The following is a 14,103-nucleotide window of genomic DNA, read 5'->3' on the forward strand; positions in this document are numbered from 1 at the left end:
TTGTTTGAGTCGCAGTAAAACTTAAATATAAAGATATGAACTTAAGTCTTTTAGCTCTTTTTGAGTGTAGTTTAAGCCTCAGGATCTGAATCTCTCACTGGAGCCTGACATTTGAATTCACTCTCTGTACTGCACTTGTCTGGACAGTGACCACTGACTCTGATCTGCTTTAGATCATTATTTTTCATTTCCAGTGACATTATCAGTGACCACAGGTTTCACAACATCTCAGTGTAGCTGAATGTCCATATCTCTCTTCACTCTACAGTCAGTTTATTATCTTATCATTTTATAATCCTGTAGAAACATGTTTCACTCCTTTAGTCATTCTCACTCTTATTCTCTACATGTGTTTCATTGAGCTGCTGAGGTCTCTGATTAATATCTAGAACATTATACTGGACTCTCCATCACCATGAAAAATGAACAACAGTTTCTTTAGTAATGCATTTTATTAAACTTCAGCAAACAAACATGTTATAAAACAGAAAAGATAAATGACTACGTCAGCAGGAGATGATCCAGTGTTTGTTAATGACGTCAGCGTTCTGTCACTACACGTTAAACTACTGTTTCTATGAAGCTCTGTTACTGTGAAGAATAAAAGAATGAAGATGTATCAGATGTGATCAGGTTCAGACGATACATTCAGACTTCTTCAACTTTTTACTGGCGGTTTTTGAGGCAGAAGACACTTGACACGTTACGTCTTTATCTTTCTCCCACTCTGACCTCTCAATGGTCAAAAAGCTGCTCAGTCTGAATTTCTTATTGGTTTGCTGCTCTGCAGAGCCAGTGGTCACTCCACTGCTGACCGCTTTACTGTCCACCAGCCAGCTCACATCAGCAAACCCAGTGGGCATATCACTGACCACACACACTAGAGTGGCTTTGTTAGACTTCAGCTCTTCACTGGACGGAGGGAAGAGGGTCAGAACAGGAGCCGGGGCAGAAGCGTCTGATCAGAGAAACAGATAAAGACATGATTTAATTCACTACAAACAATGAGAATTAAAGACTGTTTGAAGTCGTGCCCAGTTTGCCATTTTTGTCATGTTCTAATGGAAAAAAAAGCTTGTTCTAACTCTTTATTTGATTTAAATGAGTAAATTGGACTTATATTTTATCTTATAGAGTGTGTAGTAAATATTAAACTATTTTACAGTTACATTTAGAAATGAAAAAATATATTATTCTTATTATTTTTTTAAACGACTTAATGCTTAATTTTAAAATAGTTGTACTGAGATTTTTGGAAAGCTGTCGTCAGTTGATGCTATTTTGTTTTACTCTCAAACTCAGTAATAGACGACAAACTCAGTTATGGCTAAGGCTTCATATTTAATACAGAAAATGTATTTAAAAAGAATTTATTTTGGAAAAAATAAAATATAAAGTCTGCTGAAAATTTATCCAGACCTCGTTTTATGTATTTTATTGTAACATATTTTACATTCAGCAGATAATTTGTAAGTATGCTTTATAATACCAGACGTGTGTTCTCTGTTGAGAGCTATTTCTACTTTTCCAGTTAGAAAATCAACAGAACTTATCTGTGGCATCAAAACATATGCATCAGACAGCAATGAGAGCAATGTAACTTCAGCAATAGCTGACTTACAGCATACTTTCCAATCAGCAAGTACTGTTTTCATATTTATCCACTATCAAATTTCACAAGAGAGGAACACAGTCAGGGTTTGATTCTGAAATTATAGATCATTGATCTTCCTTTGGTTCATGTCTACCTCCAACTCTAATGCTCTCCTTCTTTTAAACACACAATAAAAATAGACAAAATCCTTATTCAGTGTTATAAAGTAGCAGTTTGTATTAAAGCTGAGTCTGAAACATTAAATGAGTGAAGTGTAGATAAAGAGAAGAGTTTCTTACCGGTGACGAACAGCTTTGTTCCTTGTCCGAATACCACAGTGCTTCATTTCATATCATCACCCGTACAATAACCTCCTCAGTTTCAGAAGTGAAAGTAGCGCAACTGAAACCTCCTCTAGACTTCAGCTCTCTCTTCTACTGTCTGTGATCAGCACTGAGTCCTTCCACATCCCAGTTTCAGTTTCTGGGAATTCCACAGCTCTGTTCTCCTGGGATTTCTTCCCACTTCCTGCTCAATAGACCACTTTTCCACTCCAGTTTTCTGCTGAAGCTGAGAGATGTGCTCAGTCAGATGGAGATGTCAGTGTGAACAGTGAGGAGGTTTTTGTCCTGCTCTCTATCACTGTGATACAGGTACACTAGTGGAGTCATCCCATGTTCCACAGTAATACACTGCAGAGTCTCCTACCTCCACTTTACTGATTATTAGTTGGTAGTCGATGCTTGTGGAGGCTTTAGATGTGAAGCGTGCAGATGAAAAATTATCTCCATATTTATTAGGAGAGCTGTGAGAATGATAAAATCTCAACACAAACTGAGGAGCTGCTTGTGAAATCTGTTTATACCAGGAGACATATCTGTTCTCATCCTTTGCGACGTTACAGTCCAGACTGACAGTGCGGCCCGACTCTGTTTGCACTGAAGGGGGTTGTGTCAAAACTCTGTGAAGTGACCCCTGAAACATAAAGCAACATTGAAGTGTATGAGCAACAATCGCATTTCACACACACTCCTAGTCACACACACACCTCATCAGCGTAGAGAGAAAAGCAGGAGGAGAGATCTTACATGCCAGAGCAGGGAGTAGAACACAGAGAGTTGGCAGCATGTTGTCTGTGTGATCAGCAGAGGGATGAACAGAGTGGAGGATGAAGAGAGGAGAGAGTGGAGGGAGCTTTCATAGGGAACTGAGGGAGGGACCTGAATCTGTAATCAGCCAATCAGCTGAGACTTTCTTCACTGACATGACTATAGTGCACTGTTCCTGCAGTGGGAATGTTCTCAAACGTAATTCAAATGTTTCATGTTCATGTGCATTTAAATATTTAAGTGATCCTTGTCACACGTGTGTGTGTGTGTGTGTGTGTGTGTGCAGTAAAATGGAGAAAGAGAGAGGGGACAATGAATGAAATTATGCTTTGTTCCCATAGTGCATTAGGTGCTCTTATTCTGTCCTTATTGTGCGTGGCTTAACACTTTTTGATAGATAGCTAAACAGCTGGGATTGAATGAAGAGCTGAACCAAAGGCGTCTCTGTATCTTCAGTATTTACTTTATACACATTCCCAAAGTCTTTTGTGAAACTGCAAACAAGCATTACAAAGATTCAGTACTTGAAAACACAAAAGACATATATAAATATGCCTACATCATACACAAATGATATATAAAGCAACATGGATTTCCATACAACCTACACAGAGAATGTGGTGTAATACATCATCTAACCTTACTATCATCAACTGAACAAATATTCTGCTCATCAATGTACTAAAATATAATACACAATTTTTATTCACAAACGATGATGTCTAAGGCACAAAACGTGAGGATGGACAGAGATGAAAATAGTCCACTTTCGTCATGAATGATATCTAAGATGGCTTTATTTGTCTCTAACCTTGTCTTGTGACTTCAGCTAACAACTCAGAATTAAGGAACAGTTGTTTCTTAACATTAAATGGTGCCATCTAGAGGAATTGTCATTATATGAAAGAATAGTCATGACAGCTCTCTTCTTTATAAAGTGGATTTTGTGTATTTATAGTTGTTGTTTGTGGTTAATATGTAATATGGTATATTTATGTGTTGTTGATTTATGTTTAAGGCTCCCTCTTATGCTGAGTTACATCACTGCTGTGATTTGTGTGTTCCCTCTGGTCTCCCCCTCAGTGAGGAGCTGAGTGTTATCTGTGAAGTCAGTGTCCACACAGTGACTGAGAGTGTTGTGTAATGTTGCATCAGTACAGAACCAGTGCACTGGAAGACCTGCTGTCTGAGTTACTGTCTTACACAGGAAGTCTTCAGTACCCATTTAGTCAGAAACCACGGATTCACTCCTGTCAAGGTACTTTTCATTCCATTAGGCCATCTTTTGTTATGTACATTAAGCCACTACTAGGTGCTAAACGGGGGGGGGGTGATAGTGTGAACTATGTTGACCATTGACTCAGATGGAGAAAAATCCCTTGATTTTAACCCTAAGAACCCTATATATATAGCTATTTTGCTATTCCGTTTTTTTTTTCAGTGCATCTTTCAGTTGCATTTAAACAGTAATTATGTGACATAGCCATATTCAATATGTTGTTTTATTTTCTAAAGAACCTTGGCTACTTAAATATGTAATCACTTGAGGTTTTCATGCTGACCGATAAATTTGTCATGTTTTGACCAAAATTTTACCTAGCGCCTGCTTTTTTTTTTTTCATATTTCTCAATGTATAGCCTTGAAATCATACTCCCACATCCGATATCTTCACACAGATTGTTAGTGTGAGGTGTCTGTTAGTTGAAAACATAAGCATTTTTGATGCTAATTTATTACATGTCATATTACTGTGAACAAAATAAATTTGTAGCATCAGACGGACATATTTTTTTGATATTCTAAGCTCTGGGATGTTTGACTGATAAAGCTCTGACAGTCACAGCAGGCACAGACTTTCAGGAATTTAGTTCAGGGCAAATATGGACAATATCTCAACAAATAAAAAACATTTTGGTACTTTGGCAGTTTTCTCAGCTGCTGATAATAATAACAATTATTATTATAATCTTTTAAAAATATGATGAAATAATACTTGTTTATTTAGAATACACACAATAAAGAATTATTTAAGCTTTTTAGTTTATATTTGTTGATGTAATGCAATATTATTTGATGTGAAACTTACAAAAACCTTGAAAAATATAAATAAAAAAATCAATTAAGTAAACCATTGCTCAAAAATATTATTTTATCTTAATTTGAGTCATATTTACTTGTCAAGAAAAAATTGCCAATGGGGTGAGATATTTTGACTTAAAACCAGACAAAATGTCCTGATAAGATTCTTTTACTTTGGGTTTTAAAAAAAGTTTAAGTAAAAATGTCTTATTTACAAGTAGCTTAGGGTTTTTTGTATAAATTTATGTAAAAATATCTTTAACTATTGGCAGTTTTTCAAAAGACAAATTTACTTAAAATAATGGTAATAATCTGAACTTTAGCAATTTTGACCAACCATCAGTGAGAAAACAATCCAAAATTAGTACAAAGGAGGCAGACTTGAGATTATAGTTCAAATAAGAAATTATAGTTCAAATAATGTCTTTGGGTCAGTTTTAGAATAAAGAGAAAGATGACTGCAGACATAGGAAAACTTGTTAATAAAGTGCATGGACTTTATATAATAAACTGCACCAAAGTAAATAGCCTATCAGGCTACATGCTGAGTGAAATAAAATAGAATAAACATTTCTCACTATAGTACAATATTACAAATATATACAATGGAGGTAACTGAGATGGGTTCTATATTTATTTTAAAAATGTTGTTATTGCATCCATTAGATCGAAATATGCCAGTACCAGGTAACAGTGAATAGGGATGGGTGTAGTGGGTGATAGCGTGAACAATGATGATAACGATTATGTGTGTATCCACCTCCATGTGGATAAAAAGCCACGTCACCACACATATTTCACTTACTCTGTTGACTGAGAAGCAAAGATGGCAATTGTTTACAGTACACAGCAGGCTTTGAACAGGTTATTTTTATTTTGGGAGATCATTCATTCATTCATTGTCCGAAACCACTTATCCAGTTCATGGTCGCAGTGAGTCCGGAGCCTATCCTAAATCACTGGGCACAAGGCGAGAACACACGCTGGAGGGGGTACCAGTACTTCGCAGGGTGACACACACTCCAATTAATTTAGACACATTTCAAATGTAAACATTCTTCTGCCATTTCAGTGGAGTAGGGTCATGTTGATGATACTGTACTTTTACCACTGTGTGAAAGCAGAAGTGAATGTGAGCAGTGAGGAGGTTTTTGTCATGGTGTGAATCACTGTGATATGTGCTCACTGACAGAGCTGTCCCATGTGTGACAGTAATACACTGCAGAGTCTCCTACCTCCACTGTATCAATAATCAAAGTGTAATCAGACTGAGACGAGTGTGTTGATGTGAATTTAGGAGACGAGAAGCCAGATCCATATGAAGGAGAGGTAAAGCTGTGATAATTATTTAACACAAACTGTGGATCTCCTCCTATAAGCTGTTTATACCAACGAGCAGCACTTCCAGTAACAGACCCCAGATTACAGTGCAGAGTGGTCTTCTCTCCTTTAGTGGCTGTGAGAACAGGGGGCTTCTGGGTCACCACAGTCACACCACTGACACCTGCAATAAAAGCAGCATCCATGTTACATTAGTTGATGCTCACATTAGATGGAGGTAAATGCTGAGGAGCTCCAGTGTTGTGAAATCTTACATGAGAGAGCAGTGAAGAGAGTGCAGAGTGCTGGCAGCATCTTGTCAGTGTGTGATGACTCTTTGTGCTGAGTGAAGAGATGAGCAGCTGGAGGAGCAGATAAAGGAGAGAGAGCAGGGGTGTGCTATAAGAGTCAGGAGGAGAGAGGGAGGGGCTCTTAACTTTACACATTTTATAAAACATGTATCACTGTTATGGGATAGAGAACATAGTAATGATTGTTTCCATCAACATACTGGACTTTAAAATCACTGTTGTACCTCTAAAGATACGTTTATCTTGAGAGTGTATTTATTCAGTTAAAGAAGTGAACAATGTAATGCATAAAATGTCAGCGTTTGTATTTCCATCATTCTAAGACAGGGTTAATGGTTTTAATTTGCATACAGCTAAAATAACACAGTTGTCTTGAGCATGTGTATCCTGAGTGTGTCTTATAATGTGTTATGTTTGTGTAATGTATCAGTTTCAGTGTTGAACTGTTAATGATAACAGTGTACTACAGTTTGACAGTTAAGGGACTGTGTGGAATAAAGTCACATCTACTGAACCACCTCCTCAGTGCTTCTGATTCTGACAGTGGAGTGTTCAGGGTTTATGACATGGGGTTACACAAAGGGGTATGAGCACGCCAAGAGCTGGTGCCTCAATCTATATCTGTGTCTGTGCACAGTATGTTCATTCTTATAGAAAGAGACATACAGTTTCAATCAAATTACACTGATGGAGTGCAGTGTAGTGTTATGAGTTTTGCCAGAGACATTTAATAGTGTAACATGGTGTTTCTCCTCGAGCAGGGGATCAAACTCTCATCTTCAGGGCACTGGTGTTTTCCACTAGGTTACACCAACCACAACATCAGTGGTTTTAAAGCAATAATCCTGAGACTGTGCTTTACATGAAGCCGAGAACCCACAGCTTGAAGTGATGTATTGCTTTAAAAACTAGCTACAAAACAAAGGGCATAATACACAAAAATATATTCATATTATGTAACTAATAATATAAAATAATCACTTGTTCTGTCAAGAAATATACTTGTTTACAGCTGGCTATAGTAAAATAGGCTAAAAATAAACCTGAAATAAAGATGTAAATTCATTGTCGTTCATCGTTGTCTCCATTTTATGAACTTTCCTTATATTTATAATATGTCCATGAACATACAACAAAATATAATGTAGAAAACGTCACATTGTAGACAGCTTGTTCTCATCAAGCTATAAACACAACACAATGTTGATTTGTTAATGTAAATGAACACACACACACACACACACAAACACAAACTGCAAAACATATTTAATCTGAAAATAGCTTTATTGTATTGATTTGGAATTTTATTTTTATGCCCAGCTTTATCTCATATGCACATTAACACCTCACCCATCTATTAAAACCATCATTACATAACAGTAAATGCCACTCAGTACTCTGTAGTGTAGAGTAGGTTTTTGTTGATGATACTGTGCTTCTACAGCTGTGTGAAAGCAGAAGTGAATTTGAACACTGAGGAGGTTTTTGTCATGGTGTGAATCACTGTGATAGGAACTCTTTATAATCATGCCATGTCTCACAGTAATACACTGCAGAGTCTTCTACCTCCACTTTATCAATGATCAAAGTGTAATCTTTTTGAGATGAATGTGTTGAATTGAACTTAGGAGACGAGAACCCAGATTTATATGATGGAGAACTCCAGGTATGATAATACTCTAACATATACTGTGGAACCCCTCCTGGAACCAGTTATACCAGTTAACCATGCTTCCCTTATCAGACCCCAGATTACAGTCCATAGTGATCTTCTCTCCTTTAGTGGCTGTGAGAACAGGGGGCTTCTGGGTCACCACAGTCACACCACTGACACCTGCAATAAAAGCAGCATCCATGTTACATAAGTTGATGCTCACATTAGATGGAGGTAAATGCTGAGGAGCTCCAGTGTTGTGAAATCTTACATGAGAGAGCAGTGAAGAGAGTGCAGAGTGCTGGCAGCATCTTGTCAGTGTGTGATGACTCTCTGTGCTGAGTGAAGAGATGAGCAGCTGGAGGAGCAGATGAAGGAGAGAGAGCAGGGGTGTGCTATAAGACTCAGGAGGAGGAGAGGGAGGCGTCTCTACACACACCAAAGGGATCATATACAGCACTCTAATGTGTTATAGAACATATTAATATATAGATACATTTACTTGTTACTTTTTTAAATATCAAGGCAGACTATTGATGCGCTATATAAGTTTTTACATGAGGAAATAAATAAACACGGCTAAATGAATCAACAGATATAACAAAGCAGTGTTAAATAAAAACAGTGTGTGTTCCTCATCAAGTGTTTATAGTGTGTTCTTCCTCAAGTGTGTTTGTGTGTCTGTAGGAGACATGGAGAGAGTAGCGGATTTTGTTTGTTTACAGTTGTGTTTTATGGCCATTGTGTTGTGATGTGGTGTATTTTTGTTGTATTATTTTATGTTTATGTCTGTCATAAGTGAGGTTATTCATCGTTTTGTATGCACTGATCAACCATAATATTATGACCAACACCTTGTTTCTACCGTCACTATCCATTCTCACAGCTCCACTGCCAACATGGTACATTGTAGTTCTACATTTACAAACCAGAGTCCGCCTGTTGTTCTGTGTACATTGTTTGCCCCTTTTCACCCTGTTCTTCAATGGTCAGGACCACCACAGAGCAGGTATGATTTGGATGGTGAATCATTCTCTGAGCTGCAGTGACACTGATGTGGTGGTAGTGTGTTAGTGTGTGTTGCGCTTGTACACAAGTGGATCAGACATAGCAGTGCTGCTTGAGTTTGAAAACCCTCAGTGTCACTGCTGGACTGAGAATAGTCCACTAACCAAAGAAATCCAGCCAACACCATCTTGTGTCCACTGATGAAGGACTAGAGGATGACCAACACAAACTGTGCAGCAACAGATAAGCTACTGTCTCTGACTTTACATCTACAAGATGGACCAAAGATGTAAGTGTGTCCAAGTGTGTGGACAGAGAAGAGACGTAGTGTTTAAAAACCCCAGGAGCACTGCTGTGTCTAATCCATTCATACCATCACAATGTACATGAACACATCACCACCACAAACCATGACAGAATAAACAGAAGCTCCCCTTCATTTGTATGGAGTTAAAACACCTGAGTGGTGTTGAGGAGGTACATCAGTTTCAGTTCTACATTACTGTGTGGAGTAACGTCTACTGAATCTCCTCCTCAGTGCTTCTCATTCTGACAGTTGAGTATCCAGGATTTAGACATGGGGTGGCAGAAGGGGTTAAAAGCACACAAAGCAGTGGCACCTCCTCATTATGAACAGGAAAAATGATGAGTTTACTTACTGTTTTGTACTGCTATTTACTTCTTATGCAAATTAAATTCTCATCCCATCTATTAAAACACTCTATAAATAATATATATTATGAACTCAATACACAAGTCACTGTTATATGTCCCTGTTAATGACACTGTTATTCTGCTGTTCTCTGAAAGCAGAAGTGAATGTGAGCAGTGAGGAGGTTTTTGTCATGGTGTGAATCACTGTGGTACATTTTCTTTAGCAGAGTTATCCCATGTGTGACAGTAATACACTGCAGAGTCTTCTACCTCCACTGTATCAATAATCAAAGTGTAATCAGACTGAGATGAGTGTGTTGATGTGAATTTAGGAGACGAGAAGCCAGATCCATATGAAGGAGAGCTATAATCATGACGATTCTTTAACACATATTGTGGAACTCCTCCTGGAACCTGTTTATACCAACGAGCAGATTGATCAGTAACAGACCCCAGATTACAGTGCAGAGTGATCTTCTCTCCTTTAGTGGCTGTGAGAACAGGGGGCTTCTGGGTCACCACAGTCACACCACTGACACCTGCAATAAAAGCAGCATCCATGTTACATTAGTTGATGCTCACATTAGATGGAGGTAAATTCTGAGGAGCTCCAGTGTTGTGAAATCTTACATGAGAGAGCAGTGAAGAGAGTGCAGAGTGCTGGCAGCATCTTGTCAGTGTGTGATGACTCTCTGTGCTGAGTGAAGAGATGAGCAGCTGGAGGAGCAGATAAAGGAGAGAGAGCAGGGGTGTGCTATAAGAGTCAGGAGGAGAGAGGGAGGGGTCTCTTTAACTTTGTATATGAAACCTGACTAATCAACTGAAGATAGAACACGTAAAACATTTATTTTTATTACTAAATTTCTACATTGGATTGTGTTTGGATGGTGTTTGTTCTCTTCATAAACATCATCATGAAGAGGGAGGGCTCTATAAACTACAAATACTATATATATAATTCTCATGTGCTAAATACCCCAATAGAATTATTCTGCTGATATTGTCTTCCTATAAGTAAAATTGCTAATCTTACCATGATCAAACACCATAAACATGTTGATTTTTACTTGTACTCTTTATTTTATCTGTGTATAATCCTTCTCTTAGTTCCTTTCTTCCCTTAAACTCAGGACACTTATATTTGCTTCACTCGTAAAAATAATAATAAAATAGATTTATTACATTAACTTAAGGTTTTGATTCTACCAATGACAGAAGAAATGGAATCTCCTCTTCATTTGTATAGAGCTAAAACTACAGACCAGTGTTGAGCAGGTTGGACAGCAATCGCCTAGATGTTAATGCATTAATGAGTGGCTGTAGTAATAAAGTGATTAGGTTTGTGCTTGAGGAGGAACTTGTTCAAGAGCATGCACAAGCTATAAATATTGGTAGATGGGAGATTGCTGGTGGACGTAGGTAAAAAAAAAAAAACTGCACAGAGTGCTTTGTATTAACTACACTGAGGCCAGACATGGTTCTCTACTCTGAAAGTAAATGGATAGTTTATTTCATAAAGTTAACTGTTCTATTTGAGGATGCAGTAGATGAAGCATTCAAAAGGAAGAAGCTGAAGTACACAGACTTGGTGGCTGAGGTGAGGGAACGTGGGTGGCAGGCACATATAAGACTGGTGGAGATAGGTGTTAGAGGATTTTTAGCCAAGTCTGCCACATCCCTGCTTGTGCAGTTCAGCATCAGAGGCAAGAAACTAAGGGCAGCTGTGAAGTTATCAGAAACAGCTGATAGGTCTAGTCAGTGGTTGTGGATAAGGAAAGTACAAATTATTTGGAGACATGCACTAATAGAGGTGCTATTGTTGTTGTTGGTGGTGTAGCACGTAACGTTCACATGGAACTGGTGGCACTGAGCATGCATTAACGGTGCCAGTGGGGCTAGGTACAGGCTTAGTCACCAGGGAGGCCAGTGTGGATTTATGGTTGTTGATGGTAAAGGGTGAGGTCAGACTATAAAGCTCGCTTGGAGTGGGGTGGGTCTGAGACACCAGACTTCACTGTTGAGCCTTCTGGATGTGTTGTGGACTTAATTTAGTGAAACAACGATGAGGGGCGGTGCCTACCTGGTGACCCCTGTGAAGGATCATAAACGGCCACGTCAACCTTAGTGTTGAGGGGTAGGATTCAAACAACAGACATTTTGTGGCTGCAGGTAGGAAGAGAGTGTGGAAGCTCTATGTGAAGCTCTAATGGATTGGCAGAGGATATTTTACATCTTATCCTGTGTATGATTATAATTATATCCTGAGTGTTTCTCATAATGTGTGATGTAAAGGTTTCAGTGTTGAGGTATCAAAGCTTCAGTGACCCTCCTGCAGTGCTTCTGATTCTGACAGTGGAGTTTTCAGGATTTTAGACATGGGCTCGCACATGATACAGGCTCTGAGAAGACAAAATAGACCTAAGTGTTTATGTACAGCATGTACAGTGATATATAATAGTAATCATGTTACAGTGATTAGTAAATTGTAATGATGATACAGTAGAACTCTATATTATTACATGAGATTTATTTACCAAAAAAAAGGATTTAATAATAATCATACACAGGATAAAATAAAATATCGCATAGGTAAAATTGTGGCAAAAATATTTTGGCATTGAATTTGAACGTTACCAGTGATTAGAGTAAGATATTTTAGTTTATTTATTGTTTTGTACCGCCATTTATGCTAACTCCACATCCCATCTCTTAAAACACTCTTTAAATATAATAAAACACTAAATACCCAAGTCAATATTATATGTTCCTCTTAAGGACATTATACTTCCACAGCTGTGTGAAAGCAGAAGTGAATGTGAGCAGTGAGGAGGTTTTTGTCATGGTGTGAATCACTGTGGTACGTGTTCTTTAGCAGAGTTATCCCATGTGTGACAGTAATACACTGCAGAGTCTCCTACCTCCACTGTATCAATAATCAAAGTGTAATCAGACTGAGACGAGTGTGTTGATGTGAATTTAGGAGACGAGAAGCCAGATCCATATTCAGGAGTGCTCCAGCTGTGAAAATTCCTTAACACAAACTGTGGAACCCCTCCTAGAACATGTTTATACCAACGAGCATCATTAATAACAGACCCCAGGTTACAGTGCAGAGTGATCTTCTCTCCTTTAGTGGCTGTGAGAACAGGCGGCTTCTGGGTCACCATAGTCACACCACTGACACCTGCAATAAAAGCAGCATCCATGTTACATAAGTTGATGCTCACATTAGATGGAGGTAAATGCTGAGGAGCTCCAGTGTTGTGAAATCTTACATGAGAGAGCAGTGAAGAGAGTGCAGAGTGCTGGCAGCATCTTGTCAGTGTGTGATGACTCTCTGTGCTGAGTGAAGAGAGGAGCAGCTGGAGGAGCAGATAAAGGAGAGAGAGCAGGGGTGTGCTATAAGAGTCAGGAGGAGAGAGGGAGGGGTCTCTCAAATACAAACACCATAAAGATCATACAGATCACTCTCATGTCCTTCATAATTTTACTTAATTTTATTTTCAACTATTAAGTTAATTTGTTTTACCAATAATAAAATAAAACAATAACTCATCATTGCATTTGTTACCAGCATGGGTTTCTACGCTTGAAAGTAGAAATGGAAACTTGTCTTGATTTGCATAGAGTTAAAATAACAGCACAGAATTGAGCAGGTGTATCCTGTGTCTTAATGTGTGATGTGTCTCAATTCTGCGGACAGATGACGCTCTTCACTAATAGTCCATAGGTCACGGTCTACGGTTCACAACGCGGTCACTGAGCACATCCCCTTTTCGACATTTTGTTTATTCCATATCACATAAAAAGGACTTTTTTAGCGTTTTAATTTGTATATCTGTTGTTTGAGTAGCAGTAAAACTTAAATATAAAGATATGAAATGAAGTCTTTTACCTCTTTTTGAGTGTAGTTTAAGCCTCAGGATCTGAATCTCTCACTGGAGCCTGACATTTGAATTCACTCTCTGTACTGCACTTGTCTGGACAGTGACCACTGACTCTGATCTGCTTTAGATCATTATTTTTCATTTCCAGTGACATTATCAGTGACCACAGGTTTCACAACATCTCAGTGTAGCTGAATGTCCATATCTCTCTTCACTCTACAGTCAGTTTATTATCTTATCATTTTATAATCCTGTAGAAACATGTTTCACTCCTTTAGTCATTCTCACTCTTATTCTCTACATGTGTTTCATTGAGCTGCTGAGGTCTCTGATTAATATCTAGAACATTATACTGGACTCTCCATCACCATGAAAAATGAACAACAGTTTCTTTAGTAATGCATTTTATTAAACTTCAGCAAACAAACATGTTATAAAACAGAAAAGATAAATGACTACGTCAGCAGGAGATGATCCAGCGTTTGT

The 14,103-nt window shown here is 38.2% G+C and overlaps 1 pseudogene; it reads right to left on the reverse strand.

Annotated features, from left to right (window-relative positions):
- Positions 1-486: 486 nt before the first annotated feature.
- LOC136665002 (immunoglobulin lambda-1 light chain-like) lies at positions 487-8,379 on the reverse strand (annotated as a pseudogene).
- Positions 8,380-14,103: the final 5,724 nt, after the last annotated feature.

This window comes from Hoplias malabaricus, chromosome 13 (genome assembly GCF_029633855.1).
Source record: "Hoplias malabaricus isolate fHopMal1 chromosome 13, fHopMal1.hap1, whole genome shotgun sequence".
NCBI lineage: Eukaryota > Metazoa > Chordata > Actinopteri > Characiformes > Erythrinidae > Hoplias > Hoplias malabaricus.